The following is a 16921-nucleotide window of genomic DNA, read 5'->3' as shown; positions in this document are numbered from 1 at the left end:
AAGTGACCAGACCCAAACGTCAGCTTTCCTGCTCCTCTGCTGCCTGGCCTGCTGTGTTCATCCATCTCCACTCCTTGTTAGCTCTGAAGAGTCATCTAGACTCCAAACATTAGCTTACTTTCTCTCCAATGGATGCTGCCTGACCCACTGATCTCTGGCATTTTTTGGAACATTACAGGAGAAACTCAGCAGGTCTGGCAGCATCTGTTTTCAGATCCAGCGACCCTTTGGAGATCTGAACTCCAGCAAGCTGTTTTAGTTTTCATTTCAGATTTCCAGCATCTGCAGTTCTTCTCTGTTTAGGATTTTTTTTAAAAGATGGCCTGTCACTGACTTATCACAGAAGTGGACAGGAACCTCTGGGGTTTGCACTTGTTTAGTGAACAACTAATCAAAAAGTTAGCAGTTAATTTGCCCTGCTTCTCCACTGCATCCATGCCCAGTCCAGGAACTCAGCCTCAATTTAAGGAAGTGCATGGAGTTTCCAGTTATTGTTTCTGGTATGTTCATCATTGTTCACTACTAGTGGGCATGAGGCATGAAGGCTCAGTTAGGGCACTTGAGAGCTACAAGTTAGCCAGGAAGGACCTAAAGAGAGAGCCAGGAGGGGACACGAGAAGTCTTTAGCAGGTAGGATCAAGGAAAACCCTAAAGCTTTCTATAGGTGTCAGGAGTAAAAAGAATGACCACAGTAAGATTAGGGCCAGTCAAGGATAGTAGTGGGAAGTTGTGCGTAGAGTCTGAAGAGATAGGAGAGGCGCTAAATGAATGCTTTTCATCAGTATTCACACAGGAAAAAAAGAGACAATGTTGTCGAGGAGAATACTGAGATATAGGCTATAGATGGGATTGAGGTTCATAAGGAGGAGGTGCTAGCAATTCTGCAAGTGTGAAAATAGATAAGTCTCCTGGGCCAGATAGGATTTATCCTAGGATTCTCTGGGAAGCTAGGGAGGACATTGCAGAGCCTTCGGCTTTCATCTTTATGTCATCATTGTCTACAGGAATAGTGCCAGAAGACTGGAGGATAGCAAATGTTGTCCCCTTGTTCAAGAAGGAGAGTAGAGACAATCTTAGTAAATTATAGACCAGTGAGCCTTACTTCAGTTGTGGATAAAGTATCGGAAAGGATAAGAGATAGGATTTATAATCTAGAAAAAGGAATTTGATTAGGGATAGTCAACACGGTTTTAAGGATAGGTCATGCCTCACAAACAGTTCTTTGAGAAGGTGACTGAACAGGTAGATAAGGGTAAAGTGGTTGATGTGGTGTATATGGATTTCAGTAAAGCATTTGATAAGGTTCCCCATGGTAAGCTATTGCAGAAAATACAGAGGCATAGGATGGAGGGTGATTTAGTGGTCTGGATCAGAAATTGGCTAGCTGTAAGAAGACAGAGGGTGGTGGTTGATGGGAAATGTTCATCCTGGAGTTCAGTTACTAGTGGGTGTACCGCAAGGATCTGTTTTGGGGGCCACTGCTGTTTGTCATTTTTATAAATGACCTGGAGGAGGGAGTAGAAGGATGGGTTAGTAAATTTGCCGATGACACCAAAGTCGGTGGAGTTGTGGATAGTGCGGAAGGATGTTGCAGGTTACAGAGGGACATAGATAAGCTGCAGAGCTGGGCTGAGAGGTGGCAAATGGAGTTTAATGCAGAAAAGCGTGAGGTGATTCACTTTGGAAGGAGTAACAGGAATACAGAGTACTGGGCTAATGGTAAGATTCTTGGTAGTGTGGATGAGCAGAGAGATCTCGGTGTCCATGTGCACAGATCCCTGAAAGTTGCACCCAGGTTGATAGTGTTGTTAAGAAGGCGTACGGTATGTTAGGTTTTATTGGTAGAGGGATTGAGTTTCGGAGCCATGAGGCCATGTTGCAGCTGTACAAAACTCTGGTGCGGCCGCAGTTGGAGTATTGCGTATAGTTCTGGTCACCGCATTATAGGAAGGATGTGGAAGCATTGGAAAGGGTGCAGAGGAGATTTACCAGGATGTTGCCTGGTATGGAGGGAAGGTCTTGAGGAAAGGCTGAGGGTCTTGAGGCTGTTTTCGTTAGAGAGAAGAAGGTTAAGAGGTGACTTGATAGAGACATACAAGATGATCAGAGGATTAGATAGGGTGGACAGTGAGAGCCTTTTTCCCTCGGATGGTGATGGCTAGCACAAGGGGACATAGCTTTAAATTGAGGGGCGATTGATATAGGACAGATGTCAGAGGTAGGTTCTTTACTCAGTAAGAAGGGTGTGGAATGACCTGCCTGCAACAGTAGATGTGCCAACTTTAAGGGCATTTAAATGGTCAATGGATAAACATATGGATGATAATGGAATAGTGTAGGTTAGATGGGCTTCAGATTGGTTTCACAGGTCAGCGCAACAGAGGGCCGAAGGACCTGTACTGCACTGTTACGTTCTAGTGGGTGCATTAGTGAATTTTTGATGAAAAAAGCTGGATTTATAATTAAAAACCACCTTACAGATTAATTTTTTTAGAAATTAAAATGTGGGACAGCATTTTATCTGCACTCTGGCCAATGGGCTTGAGGGCGAGAGGATAGAAAACAAAGTTCAGAATTCTCCTTAACAAATTACAAGGGTGGGTCAGAAAAGCTCACTGATACTTGGAATCTTTGGCCAAGCAGTCAGAATTGACAGGACCTAGGGAGGCTACACTTTGGGCCCAGTAAGTGCAGGAACTGAAGACAAAGACTGATATCTACAGCAATCACGGTGTAACAGCCAGGCAGAGAGAAGTCACAGGGCTCAGAGGGACTGGAGGTCTAGAATGCATTTACTTCAGGTGGAAGTAATACAGCTAAAACAGATGAACTAAGCAAGAATTACTGCATGGAATTGTGGTTATTGCCATTAGAGAAATGATTTAAAAAAGGACAGGCAGTTTACCATTCCAGGACATTCTGTCCCATCTAAAGCAGCAAAGGGGAACAAGAGGGGTGGGGGGGGGTTGCATTGTTGATTAGGGATCACACATTGGAGGGATCTTGCAGTGAGGCATTATGGGTAGAGCTCAGGAATAGGAAGGGTGAAATCAATGTTGGGAGTTTGATAGACCTCCCTATAGCCCACAAGAGACAGAGGAGCAGATATGTAGTCAGATATTGGAAAACAAAAAAAAGAAGTGGAAGAGTACATGGTAGTTGTAGTGGGTGACTTATTTTGTCTTATTGACTGAGACTCCCTTAGCACCAGGGGTTTGGATGGCGAGCCATTTGTTAGGTGTATCCAGGAGGCCTTTTTCAACAAAATGTTGACAATCCAACCAGACAGGAAGCCATACTATACTTGCTATTAGGGTATGAACTAGGACAGGCGATTGATGTTTCAGTAGGAGTGCATTTTGGGCTTAGTGACCTTGATAACTCCATAAGATTGAGTAATGTACAAGGCCAAGACTGGCCCTTGGGTGAGGGTGCTTAATTAGAGAAGGCCCAATCACATCCAAGTTAAATAGAAACTAGGGAATGTAGATTGGGAGCAGTTATTGGGAGGCTTTTGAAAAGACCAGAGATTAAAGTTGCAGGACATACATGTCCCTGCAAACTGAAGGACAGGAATGTCACAATTCAGGAACTATAGCTTGCAATTTTGCTGGTCATCCTAGTCAAAAAGGAAAAAAGGAAGTGTATGATAGGTCTAGGCAGCTACAAACTAAAAGCCCTGAAATACAGGGAAATTAGGAAGGAACTTTAGCATTGAATTAGAAAGGCTAAAAACAAACAAAAAAGGGGCCATGAAAATGTCTTCAGAAATAGGGTCAAAAAGCCTTGGGATTCTCCTTATGCATATATTAGAAGAGAGAATAGCAATAGAAAGAATAGGCTACTCAAGGACAACAGAAGTAAGAAGTATGCATGGTACCACAAGAAGTGGGAGATCCTTAATGAGTACATTGCATTGGCATTTACCAAGAACAACTGATGTTGAGGTCATAGAGTGAGAGAATACTTGAGAATATATTGAGGGAAGGAGGAAGTTTTGGGTATCCTAAATTGCATTAGGATAGGCAAGTACCCAGGGCCAGATGGGATCTATCCCCAGGTTACTGGGAGAGGCAAGGGAAGAAGTCTGCTACTGTTTGAGCAGTATCTTCATATCCTCTGATGACTGGCAAGGTTCCAGAGGACTGGACATTAGCCAATGTTGTTCCCTTGTTTAAAAAATAGAACAAGTGATAATCCAGGAAGTTACAGACCTGTGAGCGTGATGTCTGCGGTTGGGAAACTCAAGATACTCAGGGGCAAGATATATGCACATTTGAAAAGAATAATGAACTAGTTAGTGACAGGTAGAATGGTTTTGTACAGGGAAGGTCATGTTTCACCAACCCAACTGAATTTTCTGAAGAGGTGACAAAAATAATTGATATGGGAAAGATGTAGTTTATATGGACTTTAAAGCATGTAGTACAATTCCACATGGAAGATTGTTACAAAAACTAAAGTCACATGGGATTCAGAGTGGGCTGGTGAGATGAACACAAAAACTGGATTGGTCATAGACAGAGGATAACAGTGGAAGGGTGTTTTTCAGAAAAGAGACTGATAACTAGTAGTGTTCTACAGGGAGTATTAGGACCTCATTCTACAAACAATGATCTGGAGGAAAATGAGTGGCCTGATTACTAAGTATGCAGACAAAGATGGTGGAGTTCTGATAGTGCTGACAATTGTGAAAGGATACAACAGGATATAGATAGATTGGGGACTTGGGCACAAGTGGCAGATGGAGTTTAATCCAGACAAAAAAAAGTGTGAGGTAATGCATTTTGGAGGATTAAATTTAGGTGTGAATTATCCTGTAAAATGGAAGAATTGTTGGAGCATTAACAGAGATCTGGGCATACAGGTCCACATTCCCCAAGTGGCAACAACAGTGGCTAGCATATGGCATGCTTGTCTTCATCAGCCAGGGCATGGAGTACAAAAGTTGGCAAACCATTTTGTAGCTATAAAACCCTTGTTAGGCCACATTTGGAGTAGTGTTGTAGTTTTGGTCGCCACATTACCAGGAAGACATGGAAGTTTGAGAGAGTCCAGAAAAGGTTCACCAGGATGTTGCCCAGTTAAGGAACTGGCTACTAGAAAGGGTTAAAGACTTGGATTTGTTTTCACTAGAAAGATGGTGGCTGAGAAGAGACCTGATAGAAGTTTACAAAATTAATGAGGCGCATAAATAGGGTGGATAGTCAGAAGCTTTCCCCCCCGGGGGGGAAGTTTCAATTTAAAGAGGCAATAGGTTCAAGGAGAGAGGGGGAAAATGTTCAGGGAGATTTTTCACAGAGTGGAGGAGCCTGGAACACACTGCAAGAGGTGGTGGAAGCAGGCATGTTGGTGATAATTGAGAGGCAGCTGGATGGTTACATGAATAGGGAGAGAAATAGAGGGACACAGACCAAATAAAAGGGCAGAAGGTTTGGTTTTTTAGTTTAGTTAAGGCATGATGATCAGCACAGACTTTAAGGGCTGAAGGGCCTGTTCCTGTGCAGTACTTGTTTGTTTCTCATTCTTACCTGAACATCCAGCTGAGGGATGCAATGGGTTGCAGTGAGGGTAGGACAAGAATAAGAAGTTTTCCAAAATAAACAAAACGTGGATGGAAATGATAAGCGATAAGTTAGGACTATGCTCTCAGACATGTAAGATCTTGGGCCTCACACAACTAAGTGGCATAATACTTTCAGATACCAAGACGATGATATGCCTAGCATTCTCACATAGCATACTTCCCGATGGCACAACTTGCAGCTCCATTCATTTTTTCCGATAGGCTGCTTAAATAGGAATGAGGTGCCTGTATTCACGCTCAAAAATATTCCTTCACATATTCTGCTACCACCATTTAGAAATTAGTGTTTGTCCTTCAGGACCCAACCCAAAGCCCACCTTACTATTACTAGTACTGACATCTTTTCATTGAGGGGAGAGGAAGGGACCACAGTTTGCTAAGAGGCAGAGACTGAAGGGGAGCAGAATTGGTAGTTGCCAGTGAGTGCATGCCTACCTGACGTAGGTGCAAATATAGTTTGCAGATGTCAATGAACTGCTGACAAAGCTTGAACCTCTAGTGTTCAGAGACGTTGAAAGAGCAGATCAGAGTTAGGAGAAGCCTCGCCTCTTCTTGGCTGGATCTGTATCCAGCCTGTCTGTACAAAGGCAGCGTTGATAAAGTAAAGGCAGTTGAAGCATCTGGTGGTGTAGCCTCTGCTTTTCATCCTGGATCTGCCAAGTGCCTCAGTGCTGTGAAGGTTGGCAACAAGGGAGTGCTAAAAAGAACAGTCTTCCCAGCAGTTGGGATTTGTCTGTCAAGCAGTGAAAGCAAGCCAAAAAGAACAGTAGTCTCTCCATAGCTGCAGCTTTTCAAAGCCTTCACAACTTGTGAGCCTCACTCAAGGAGCTCTTCCCCACTTGTACAGTAGTGATAATGACCCTGGCAAGTTTGGAAACAGGCATTGTGGCTAGGGAGGAAAGAAAAAATCTTGATTGAGGGAGAAAGGACTCCACAATTGGTGTAAGTTCATGATCTCTGCCTCAACAGAGCCAAGGCAGTTCCACTCAGCTTGAACAGCTCCATAGAAAAGCTCAGAGGGTGGTATCACTTTGGCACACCTACTGGACATCATCTTCCAGGATTCAAGAGTCTAGTTCAGCTCTGACCTGTCTCCAAAGGCCTGGAAAAATGCAGACCAGTGTTCCATCAAGATGCTTCAATCTGCCTGGCTATGTTTGCCCTGTGTGTGGAAACCAGATCCCAGCATAGAGGGAGTGATGCCAAAAGTATTTCCAGGACAATGACAGCAATATAGAAGTCCACAAAAGGCTATGGGTAGCCATGTACCAGAAAGGCCATTAGCTCAAACAACAGAATGGCAAATGCAGATAAAATTAGATAGACCAAAACAAATATCCATAAATATGAATTCATAATTTGAACAAAAAAATTCAGAAGCAGTGTGTTATTACTAGTTGAGGTGCTTAGTCCTGATACATTTAAGGGCATGAGAGACTGTTTCTATGCTAAAAACAGTGCAAGTCATACTTTAAAAAACAATACCAAATGTTTGAGATAGTAGGAACTGCAGATGCTGGAGAATCTGGAGATAACAAGGTGTAGAACTGGATGAACACAGCAGGCCAAGCAGCAGAGGAGCAGGAAGGCTGACATTTTAGGCCTAGACCCTCCTTCAGGGAAAATTTTTTTTTGCCTGAAGGGTCTAGGCCCAAAACGTCAGCCTTCCTGCTCCACCAAATGTTTCATTTGATTTCTGCTTTTCTAAAAAGGGCAAGAGACTTTAAAAATTCAACATAACAAAACAGAAGAGAAGATAGGTTTCTCAAAAAGTACCAGTGTTAGCAAACTACATGCTGAGTATACATTACCCAAGCTTAGTTTAATACTGCAAAGTGGAGTGCTTTGATGAGTTTATGAATGCTTTTGGTCCTTAGAAATCAGATAAGAACAATGCAAATACTTCAACTACCTTGGAAAAAAGGTGGTGATTTTAAATAGTTGACTAAAATGCACCACTAAACTCCATTTAAATTTCAAAATCAACAGTTCATCTTGTATTTCTCATTCAAATGTTGCCTTTCTGCCTTTAGCATTTGATCATCAATACTAGGGTTAAAAGAAAATTGGTAGCAGTGAAAGGACTGACTGAACTCATCACTTGAACTTTCTGAAGAATTGTCTAATTCATACATAACTTTGTAACTGACACTACTACACATTTCTATGCCTTCAGACATAGAAAATGTCAGATACTACTTTAAGACAGAGGACTAATTTTTAAGTGGAACAGGTTGAAGCTGTTAGTGCACTCAGATGCAGTAGGTGTGACCCACAAAGGGCTTTGTGTTTATTCAGTGGGCGTATCTGGCCTTTTTCTGATGACTAACCATTTACTCAAATGTGAATCAGTCTAGTTGTAAGAGACTTTTGCACAGGCATGAAACGTGCTTTGGTTAAGTCTCCTCTGCTTTGTCTGACAGGAGGCAAACATTGAACACTACATAACAGAACTATTTTTAATTGCAATGTTAGAAGTCAATTGAATGATCAGAAGGAAGAGAATGGGGCAAGGGAAAAGTAACATGCTAAAACTTCCTAGTCCAAGAGGAAATGCTGATAATTTACTTATTAGCATTTCATTTTTCATACTTTATATTCCATTGATCAAGAGATAGCAAGTAAATTCAAGTGTTCATCCCTAAAATTCACCAATATCAAAAGTTGAACATTAAAGACTTCTTGAACACTTCAGTCCCATTTAAAAAGCAAAATCAGTTTAATTACCTCAAAAGATAGCCATTTCATCATGCTTCCTCCACCTCTGCACAACTATAATCTGTCCACAAATGCTTGTTATATACTCAAAGAAAAACACCATGTTAAAGGGCTTCAGGATCCCTACTTGACTAACTGAACAAACAAGAATAACAGTACTTAGTGCTGATCCAACAGAGTGTCAGCATAAAATTGTCCTTTTTGTAAAAGGCTTGCAATGGCATCAATGAGCTGTGCTGTGAATGCTCTCAAGGCAGGCTTAAAACAGCACACTATTTCCAACAAATCTAAATCAATGCTGAAAAGCTATGATCTACATTAGGCCCATCTCACTCAGACATAACACAAGAGACTGGAATGTCTGTGGTCACTTTGGCAGGACATTACTAATATTCTTGGCTAAGATAGTCACAAAAGTACAAGGCCATATATGGCCACACTTGATCTTTTGGACTTGAGAACACTCCTTAGCATAAAGACAGGAAATGGTTAGCTGCTATGCATGAGGTAGTTCTTAGTCAAGTCATCTAGATACAAGCAGCAAGTGTCCTAACTAGCCTCAGTTAGATGCAAATGTGCACTTTGATCTGGAGATCTAGTAACTTTTACCATCAATCCAACAATAGAGCAAAGCTGCTCTTTTTTCATATTGATGACACTGGTTTAAAAACTATGAACTGCAGATATAGTTAAACAATTTTATACAAGCCTGGGCATGCTAATACAATTTGACCAATATGCAAGAGAGATTTGGTCAGAAATCTTGCCACCAGCTTGATAATGAAATCAGCACAAACTGGCACTAGCATTGCAAAGGAGATTTCAGTGTTATCATTAGACTTAGCAAACAAATGTCAATGCAATAAAATTTGAAGAGTTTTTTTGTACAATAAGTCTTCCTTCTCCCCCCTTTCAAAGATGATTTAAAATCAATGTTGCACATGAACTCAAGTTGCCACATTAGTGTCTCCTCGAACTTGATCCATACCAACAAAACAAGAAAGAATCCATATTTGTACCACAATACTCTGCACAGTTCAAGTGGGCAAAGTATAGTGTTTTATCTTACTTCATTTAGCGACCAAAGTGTTCAGTCTTAAAGCTATTGCTCTGGAGACTTGTTTTGCTGAACTAGGATGAGGGTGTGGGAAAGCCACTACATCTTAAAATTGGCATGTGGAAGACATTCCCATCAGGATTCTTCTAAATAATGGTTAGAGAAATTCTGCACTATTAACTGTAATCCATCTATTTCATTAAATTGGTCAGTAAAACCTGTGTTTTTTCTTCCTCTCCATATTGGCATACAAAAAACCCCAATCTACCCTCATCAGCTCCCTGTTTTAAAAACAGTTGCTACATTCCTGTAATTCATTTCTACTTTCCATATACAGGAGTAAAATTCAAAGTACATATTACAGTATTCTACTCTGGGGATTTGTCTAATCAGAAACCAAGCTATTTTCTTGGACTTACCCAGGATCATATGCAGATATTTTCTAGTGATTAATGGTTCGTGAAAAGAACGCCAGATATTTCCTCCTTTCCACCCACCACCCCCAAACCACATCTGCACGAGGACAGTTTTAGTACCCAGTTACAACACTAACCTGGATGATCAACTAACAGCACAGAATGTAACTCAATCTGGAAGCTTCTAGTCTGTAACTCAGTGCTGTTGTTACAGGCTGGGTAATCAAATCAAACATGCTAACCAGCTACTAATATGGTCTTTAATAATAAATCAACTGCTATTACAGACACAGTCAAAGTAAATTATACCAAGATTCAGTATGGTCTTTTGAAACAGCTAACACCATTTTAAAACAAAGCAATGGACTAGAGTGGCAGGAACTGGAGCAGCAGGTCAATTAGAAGGTGAAGGGATGGGTACAAGTTAGGACCAGTAACATCAGAAAGAAAACAAAAAAGGGACAGGCTGAGACAAGTAAATGAACACAATGGTACTAATAGGCTAAGTGTGTTTATTTCAGTGCAAGGAGTATTATAGGTAAGGCAGGTGAGCTTAGTCCCATGTACTGATCCAGGCTCTATGTTGTTTGTAGTAGACATTAGAGACTTGTTTGAGTGTGGGGATAGGACTGGCTGCTCAAGGCTCTAGGGTTCTGTTGTTTTAGCTGAGGGGGTGGGGGAGGGAGGAGAAAGTGAAAAGGTGGTGGAGGAGGAGTTGCATTACTGATCAGGGAGAACATTACATTTGCAGAGGACATACTGGAGGGCTCATCCTTGAGGCAATATGGGTAGAGCTCAAAAATAAGATGGCTGCAATCATTCTGAAAGGAAGGATTATACATAGACCACTCAACAGCCACTGGAGATTGAGGAAATACATTGGCATATTACAGAAAGTAGCAATAAAACCAGTTGTCACAGTGAATGACAAACTTCCCCAATATTGACTGGGACTCCCTTAGAGGAAGAGGCTTAGGCAGGACAGAATTTGGAGTGCAGCCAAGAGGGTTTCTTGAAATGAATATGTATAGGCCAACTAGAGGAAGGGGCCATACTGGGCCTTGTACTGGTTAATGTGCCTAGCCAGGTGACAGAGCTTTCAGTGGGAGAGTACTACTTCGGAATTGTGATCACAAGTTTAAAAATAGCCAAGGACAAATCAGGAACCTTGTGGCAAGGTACTAAAATGGTAGGGGTGGGGGTGCAGAGGCAGCTTACATCACTATTAGGCAGGAGCTGGGGAGTGTTATTAGTTGGGAGGAGTTGTTGTTATCAGGTAAGTCCACATTTGACGTGTGGGAATTGTGTCAAGACCCAAGAGTTCAGAAGCAGCATGTTCCAAGGAGGAAGGACAAGGATGGTAAGGTAAGGGAATAAGGGAGGTTGTGAATTTAGTCAGAAAGAAAAAAATATATATAGATAAGTGAAGCTGATGTAAAAGTTTAAGCAGCTAAAAATCTGGCAGGGGCTGTAGGAATACAAAGAAAGCCAGAAAAGAACTCCAGCAGGGAATTAGGAGAGCAAGAAGGGGCCAAGAAATGACCTTGGCAAGTAGAGGTAGAGTTAGAGAATCTCAAGGCATTCTGTATGTAGATTAAAAACAAGATGATATCTAGGGAGAAGGTAGGACCACTCAAGGCTAAAAGGAGGGCACTTTTGCTTGGAGGTAGAGGATGTGAGCAAGATCTTGAGAACTGTCAGTATTCACCCAGGAGAAGGATGTGGAGGACAGAATTGTGTGGAGCACTCTAATATGCTACAGCATTTAGAGATCAAGGGGTGTTGGATCTCTTTAAAAAAGCAAAGCAATTAGGTTGCTAAGTCCCCAGGGCCTGATGACATTTATGCCAGGTTATCAAGAGAGCAGCTTTCTGGGATCTTGGCCAAGATCTTTGTATCCTCATTAGCCATTGAAGAGATCCCAGAGGACTGGCAAGTAGCTAAAATGTTGTTCCTCTATTCAAAGGGGAGAGATAATCCAGGAAACTATAGACAGGCAAGTCTCCCATCAGTGGTGGGGAAGCCATTAGAGGGAATTCTTAGGGATAGGATTTAAATGCATTTAAAAAAGCATGGCTTAATGGAGGGACAGTCAGCAGGGCTTTGTACAGGGCAGGTTGTGTCTTAAAGATGACTGAATTTTGAGGTGTTGACAAAAGGTGATCGAAGAGGCTTTTAAAAAAGTCCCTGATGGTGGGCTCATCCAGAAGGATTAAAATGCATGAGATTCAGAACTGGTTCACCCACAGACATAGCAGGTAGTGGAGGAATATGATTTTTCAGGCTGGAGGTCAGTGACTAGTGGTGTTCCACAGGCAACAGTAGAGGAACCTCAGCCATTTGTTACATAACTAGTGACTTGGATAAACATGTAGAAGGAAGGGTGGGTTAGTAAGTTTGCATGCAATATACAAGATTGGTGGCATTGTGGATAGTGTCAAAGATTGGCAAAGAATACCGTGGGATATAGATCAGTTGCACATACAGGCAGAGAAATGGCAGATGGAGTTTAATCTGGGTAAGTGTAATGTGCTGTGCTTTGGGAGATCAAATGTTAAGGATAATATACAGTTAGTGGCAGGGCCCTGAACAGCACTGAGGTACAGAGGGGTCTTGGGGTTCAAAGTCCCTAGCTCCCATCTACTTGCATGGCCACTTTCAGGCTTGAAAGAAAGCATAAGAAATGCTTGCCTTTATTGGTCGGGGAACTCAAGTACGAGAGTCAGGATATCATGTTGCAGCTTTAAAGACTTTGGTTAGGCCACACCAAGAGCATTGCATTCATTTCTGTTCACCACATTACAGGAATGATGGAGGCTTTGGAGAAGGTGTAGAAGAGGTTTACCAGAGTGCTGCCTAGATTAGCATGTAAACTAAAAGTGAGAAGCTAGAAAATCCCAGGCTGTTTACTTGAGCAGAGGCTGAAGAGAGACTTGATAGAAGTTTATAAAAAGTATGAAGATGCATAGATAGGATTGATGGGTAGAAGAATCCTCTCTTCTTCCTTCCCCCACCAAGAGTTGCAATTTAAAAAAAAGAGGGGCATTTAAAGGAGAGGCGCAAGGATTTTTAGAAAAAAAAAGTGATACGAGTCTGCAACATGCTGCCGGGGTGGTGGGAGGCAGATACAATAGGGGAGGTTGCGACTTTTTAATAAGCACAGGAATGTGCAAAGAATGGAGGGATATGGATCACGGGTAAGCAGAAAGGAAGTTTCATTTGGCATAGTGTTCAGCACATGGGTTGAAGGGTCCAGTCCTGTGCTGTACAGTTCTACGTTCCAAGAAAGAGACACTGCACAATTCACATTGCTTTGCAAAGCCATGACTCTGCAAACAAAAAAAAAGTTCAATTGTCAGTTCTGGCAGGGAATTAAAAACAGACAGCAGCTGATTAGCTGGCAGCCTTTTTCTGTTGTAGTCTGAAACTGTTAATAAGTTTCAAGCTCCTATCATCAAGTCCAAGGCTTTTTAGGAGAGGGAGATATTCTGAAAAGTTAAAAAAAAGTGGAAGCATGGAGACTGAATTCAACAAATGAATTTCAAAACACATTAAGAAACATATGAATCTCTTTAGTACATTAGAAATGTCTGTTTCAAAAAAGAAAACATGGCAGAGAACAAGAACAGAATCAAGTCATTGAGAAGCTAGGAAAGGAACTATTTCACCACAAGGCAACATAAGCTCACTAAAATGGCAGCTAACAAGCACTTGAGCTCCAATGAAATACACAACCTGTGCACCAAGTTTAACCATGCAATAAGACAATTGACCAGACAGATGTCAAAAAGGCTGTCTTCAAAGTCAGCAATGAACAAAAAAGTCTCAATTTCAGCTAGAATTTTATGTACAGAAAGGATAAGTCTGCGCCTTTGGAAATGGTCAAACAAATGAAGAAGAGACAGCATAAAGTAGAATGAAAGGAAATTTCAAATGAGAACAAAGTAACCAAACTCCAGTAGTATGCATTAGAGGAAGAGGAAAAAAAGCAAGAAAGTAGGAAAGAATGGGTTAAAAGATTTTTCTACATTTCTACAACTCGGAGGAGAGAAAAAACCAAAAAGGCATACAAAAGGAGCATCATAAAATGGTGGAAAAAACTAGGTAAGTTTCCACAAGTCTGCATAACAGGCTTGCAACAAATATTAAAATAGTCAATAGTCCAAGGTTTTATAAAACACTGGTTCTGCCTCAACTGAAGTCTTGTCCAATAATGATAAAGGCTTTAGAAGGAGCAGAAAAGAAAAAAGGTTCAAGAGGATGTTTCCAGGAATGATAACTGAAGTTATGTTGGCAGATCAAGGAAAAATTGGGGATTGTTCTTTTGCAAATGAAAAAATTGAAATGGTTTTGGTGACATGTTCAAAATCATGATGCATCTAGATAAAAGACACTGTTCCAATTGGTTAAAGGGTTGAGAACTAGCTCACAGGTTTTTAAAGTGAATATCATCTGGTTGTTTAGGCAAAAAACCCAATTTTAATTAAAAAGTAGACACCAAGCAGTTACCACTAGAACATTCTGCAGAAAAATTCAACTGAGGCTTTTGAAAAAAAGTTGGATAAACAGTTGGGGAAGAACCAATTGAAATGCTACATCAAAAAAAAAAGTAGTGACTAGGATAAGCCAATTTACTCCTGCAGAGAGCCAGTGTGAACTAAGTGGCCTCTTGTGTTTCATATCACTTGTGGAATGGTTAAGTGGCACGTTGAACCACTTGTTCTCACCTCAATAATGCCAAACCAAACCAATTCTCCTCAAAATGCACTAACACCATCTACATTTACTGCTACCCTGGGCAGCATACTGGTCTCAAATCTACAATAAAAACAAGAGAGTGTCACCTTGTGCAACTTGAGCATTTCTGTGCACAAAAGATCAAGAATTACCAAGACTGTTACACTATTCAACGGTCCAAGAAGTGCACAGGAAATTCTCACATCCTGCCCTTGACTGAAGTACAGGGCAGCAGAGAAACCTCATGGTTGGTTTAAAAAACCAACAATTTTATCAAAATGCTACAGCATTCACTGATTCAATGTTGCACCTACATGCTGGTGTACTGAAGTATTTTTGACATGCTTTGAAAGTTAAGCTTGCAGGCACAAATTGTTAGAACAGAGCAGATTAAAATTCTGCTGGCACCATTGACTTGGAGTTCAACTCAAAAAAAATGACACTTTGCTTAAAATAAATAGAGTTAATATAGCTAGAGACACCTTTACACAATTTCTAGCACAAAGAATGGACATTAAGGATGTGTTTTCAAGATTTACGTTCTAAATGGCAGGAAATTTCACCTTCCTGGTCTGCAGATGAAAATGTTGGACACCAATAAAAAAGTATGCAATTAAAATAAGTCAGGACACTAATTTTACCCAACACTGGGTGCTTACAAATACCACATGGAAACTTTTCCAAAACAGGTGTTCACAAATCAGGAATCCTAGTCATCCGAGTTGCTACAAAAAAACTTTCATGTTTCCACTGTTACTTTGCTTACATTTCACCCCCCCCACCCCACCAAACTCTTGCATCATCTATTATCAAATATAATGACCATGAAAATAATTCAACCAACCACACAATAAGATGATAAAAGCCAAAAGAACTGCAGATGCTGTAAATCAGGAACAAAAACAAAGTTGCTGTAAAAGCTCAGCAGGTCTGGCAGCATCCGTGAAGGAAAAAACAGTTAACGTTTTGGGTCCAGTGACCCTTCCTCAGAACTGAACACAATAAAGATAGATAAGTGGTTGCTTACATAGATGGAGGACATTTGGCCAATCATGCCTGCAAAGATTTAACTGCATCTTTTGGCACAAAGCCCTGGTGGCTATTGAAATGAAAATCTAACTCCATGCCTGTTATTGATCTAACAGATAAAGCACTTATCCAGCCTATGCCTCAAATCACTCACATTTCAGGTGCTCCAATCCACAACTAAAAACAGCCCCAGTCTATGCTCACTCAGACGTCAGCCCAAGCAACATCCTAGTGAATCTCCTTTACACCCACTCCAGTGCAATCCTATCTTTCCTACATTGTGGTGATCAGAACTGCACAGCATTCCAGATGTGACCTAGCCAGCAGAATGTCCATGCTCTTTTGTTTTATACTTCAGCTAATAAAGGCATGTATCCCAGCTGTCTTAACCACCTTTTATGCCTGCACTCTTGCCTTCAAGGATCTGTAGATCCATTCCAAGGTCCCCCTTTGTATTCAGCATGAGAGTTCTACCATTCATGGTTAATTTCTCTCTTCCAGGTTGAACTCCAATTGCCATTGCTCAGCCCACCTGACTGGACAATTGATATCCTCTTACAGTTTAACTATGACTGGTTTCAACATTAAGAAACAAAAAAAGTTGCTTAGTAGCACTTTTGTGCTTCACTCAGACTTTTTTTGCATTGAGAAATGCTTTTTACCTAGTTTGGTTTTCTACATTTTTCCTCCAGATTTCTCTTTTCATTCACAGTATGAGGTGGTCACTGGCTGGGCAGCATTTATTGCCCATCCCTAATTGCCCAGAGGGCAGTTGAGAGTCAACCACATTGTGGGTCTGGAGTCACATGTAGGCCAGGCCAGGTGAGGGTGGCAGTTTCCTTGTGTAAAGAGGTGGAAAGTGAACCAGGTGGGTTTTTCTTGATAAAAATCAAGAATGGATTCAGTGATCATTAGATTCTTAATTCCAGATATTTATTGAATTCAAATCCACCATCCTGCTATAGCAAGATTTGAACCTGGGTCATCAGAACAGTCTCTGGAATAACAGTCCAGTGATAACACCACTAGGCCATCAAATGATTTCAATTAAACTTGAATGATCATCAGTGCAACACAACTGTCCAAACAAAATAGGTGAAATTTGTGTAAAATAGCTCTGCAGATCTAACACGTAACATGGTTGTGGTTGGTTGGCTGGCTCGCTGAGCTGGTTTGTTGTTCCGCAGACATTTCATTATGCTGCTGGGTAACATCAGTGCAGCCTCCAGTGAAGCACTGGAGTGTTTTCCGGCCTGTTATTTAACCTCTGGTGTCCAGTTACCCCAGTTTCAATTTTCCTTTGCAGTGGAGTGTATTTTTTTTAATGTCTGCAGAACAATGAACCAGCTCAGGAAGCCAACCAACCACAACCAGAGC

General features: G+C 41.2%; 1 protein-coding gene across 1 annotated transcript in view; it reads right to left on the bottom strand.

The window, feature by feature from the left end:
• The window catches only part of LOC109935882 (moesin-like), an 80439-nt gene that overhangs the window by 18594 nt on the left and 44924 nt on the right, over nt 1-16921 (bottom strand). The window lies entirely within an intron of this gene.

Source organism: Rhincodon typus, chromosome 14, assembly GCF_021869965.1.
Source record: "Rhincodon typus isolate 14 chromosome 14, sRhiTyp1.1, whole genome shotgun sequence".
Classification (NCBI taxonomy): domain Eukaryota; kingdom Metazoa; phylum Chordata; class Chondrichthyes; order Orectolobiformes; family Rhincodontidae; genus Rhincodon; species Rhincodon typus.
Note: the sequence above shows the minus strand (reverse complement) of the source record. Positions and strands in the feature narration are given on the sequence as shown.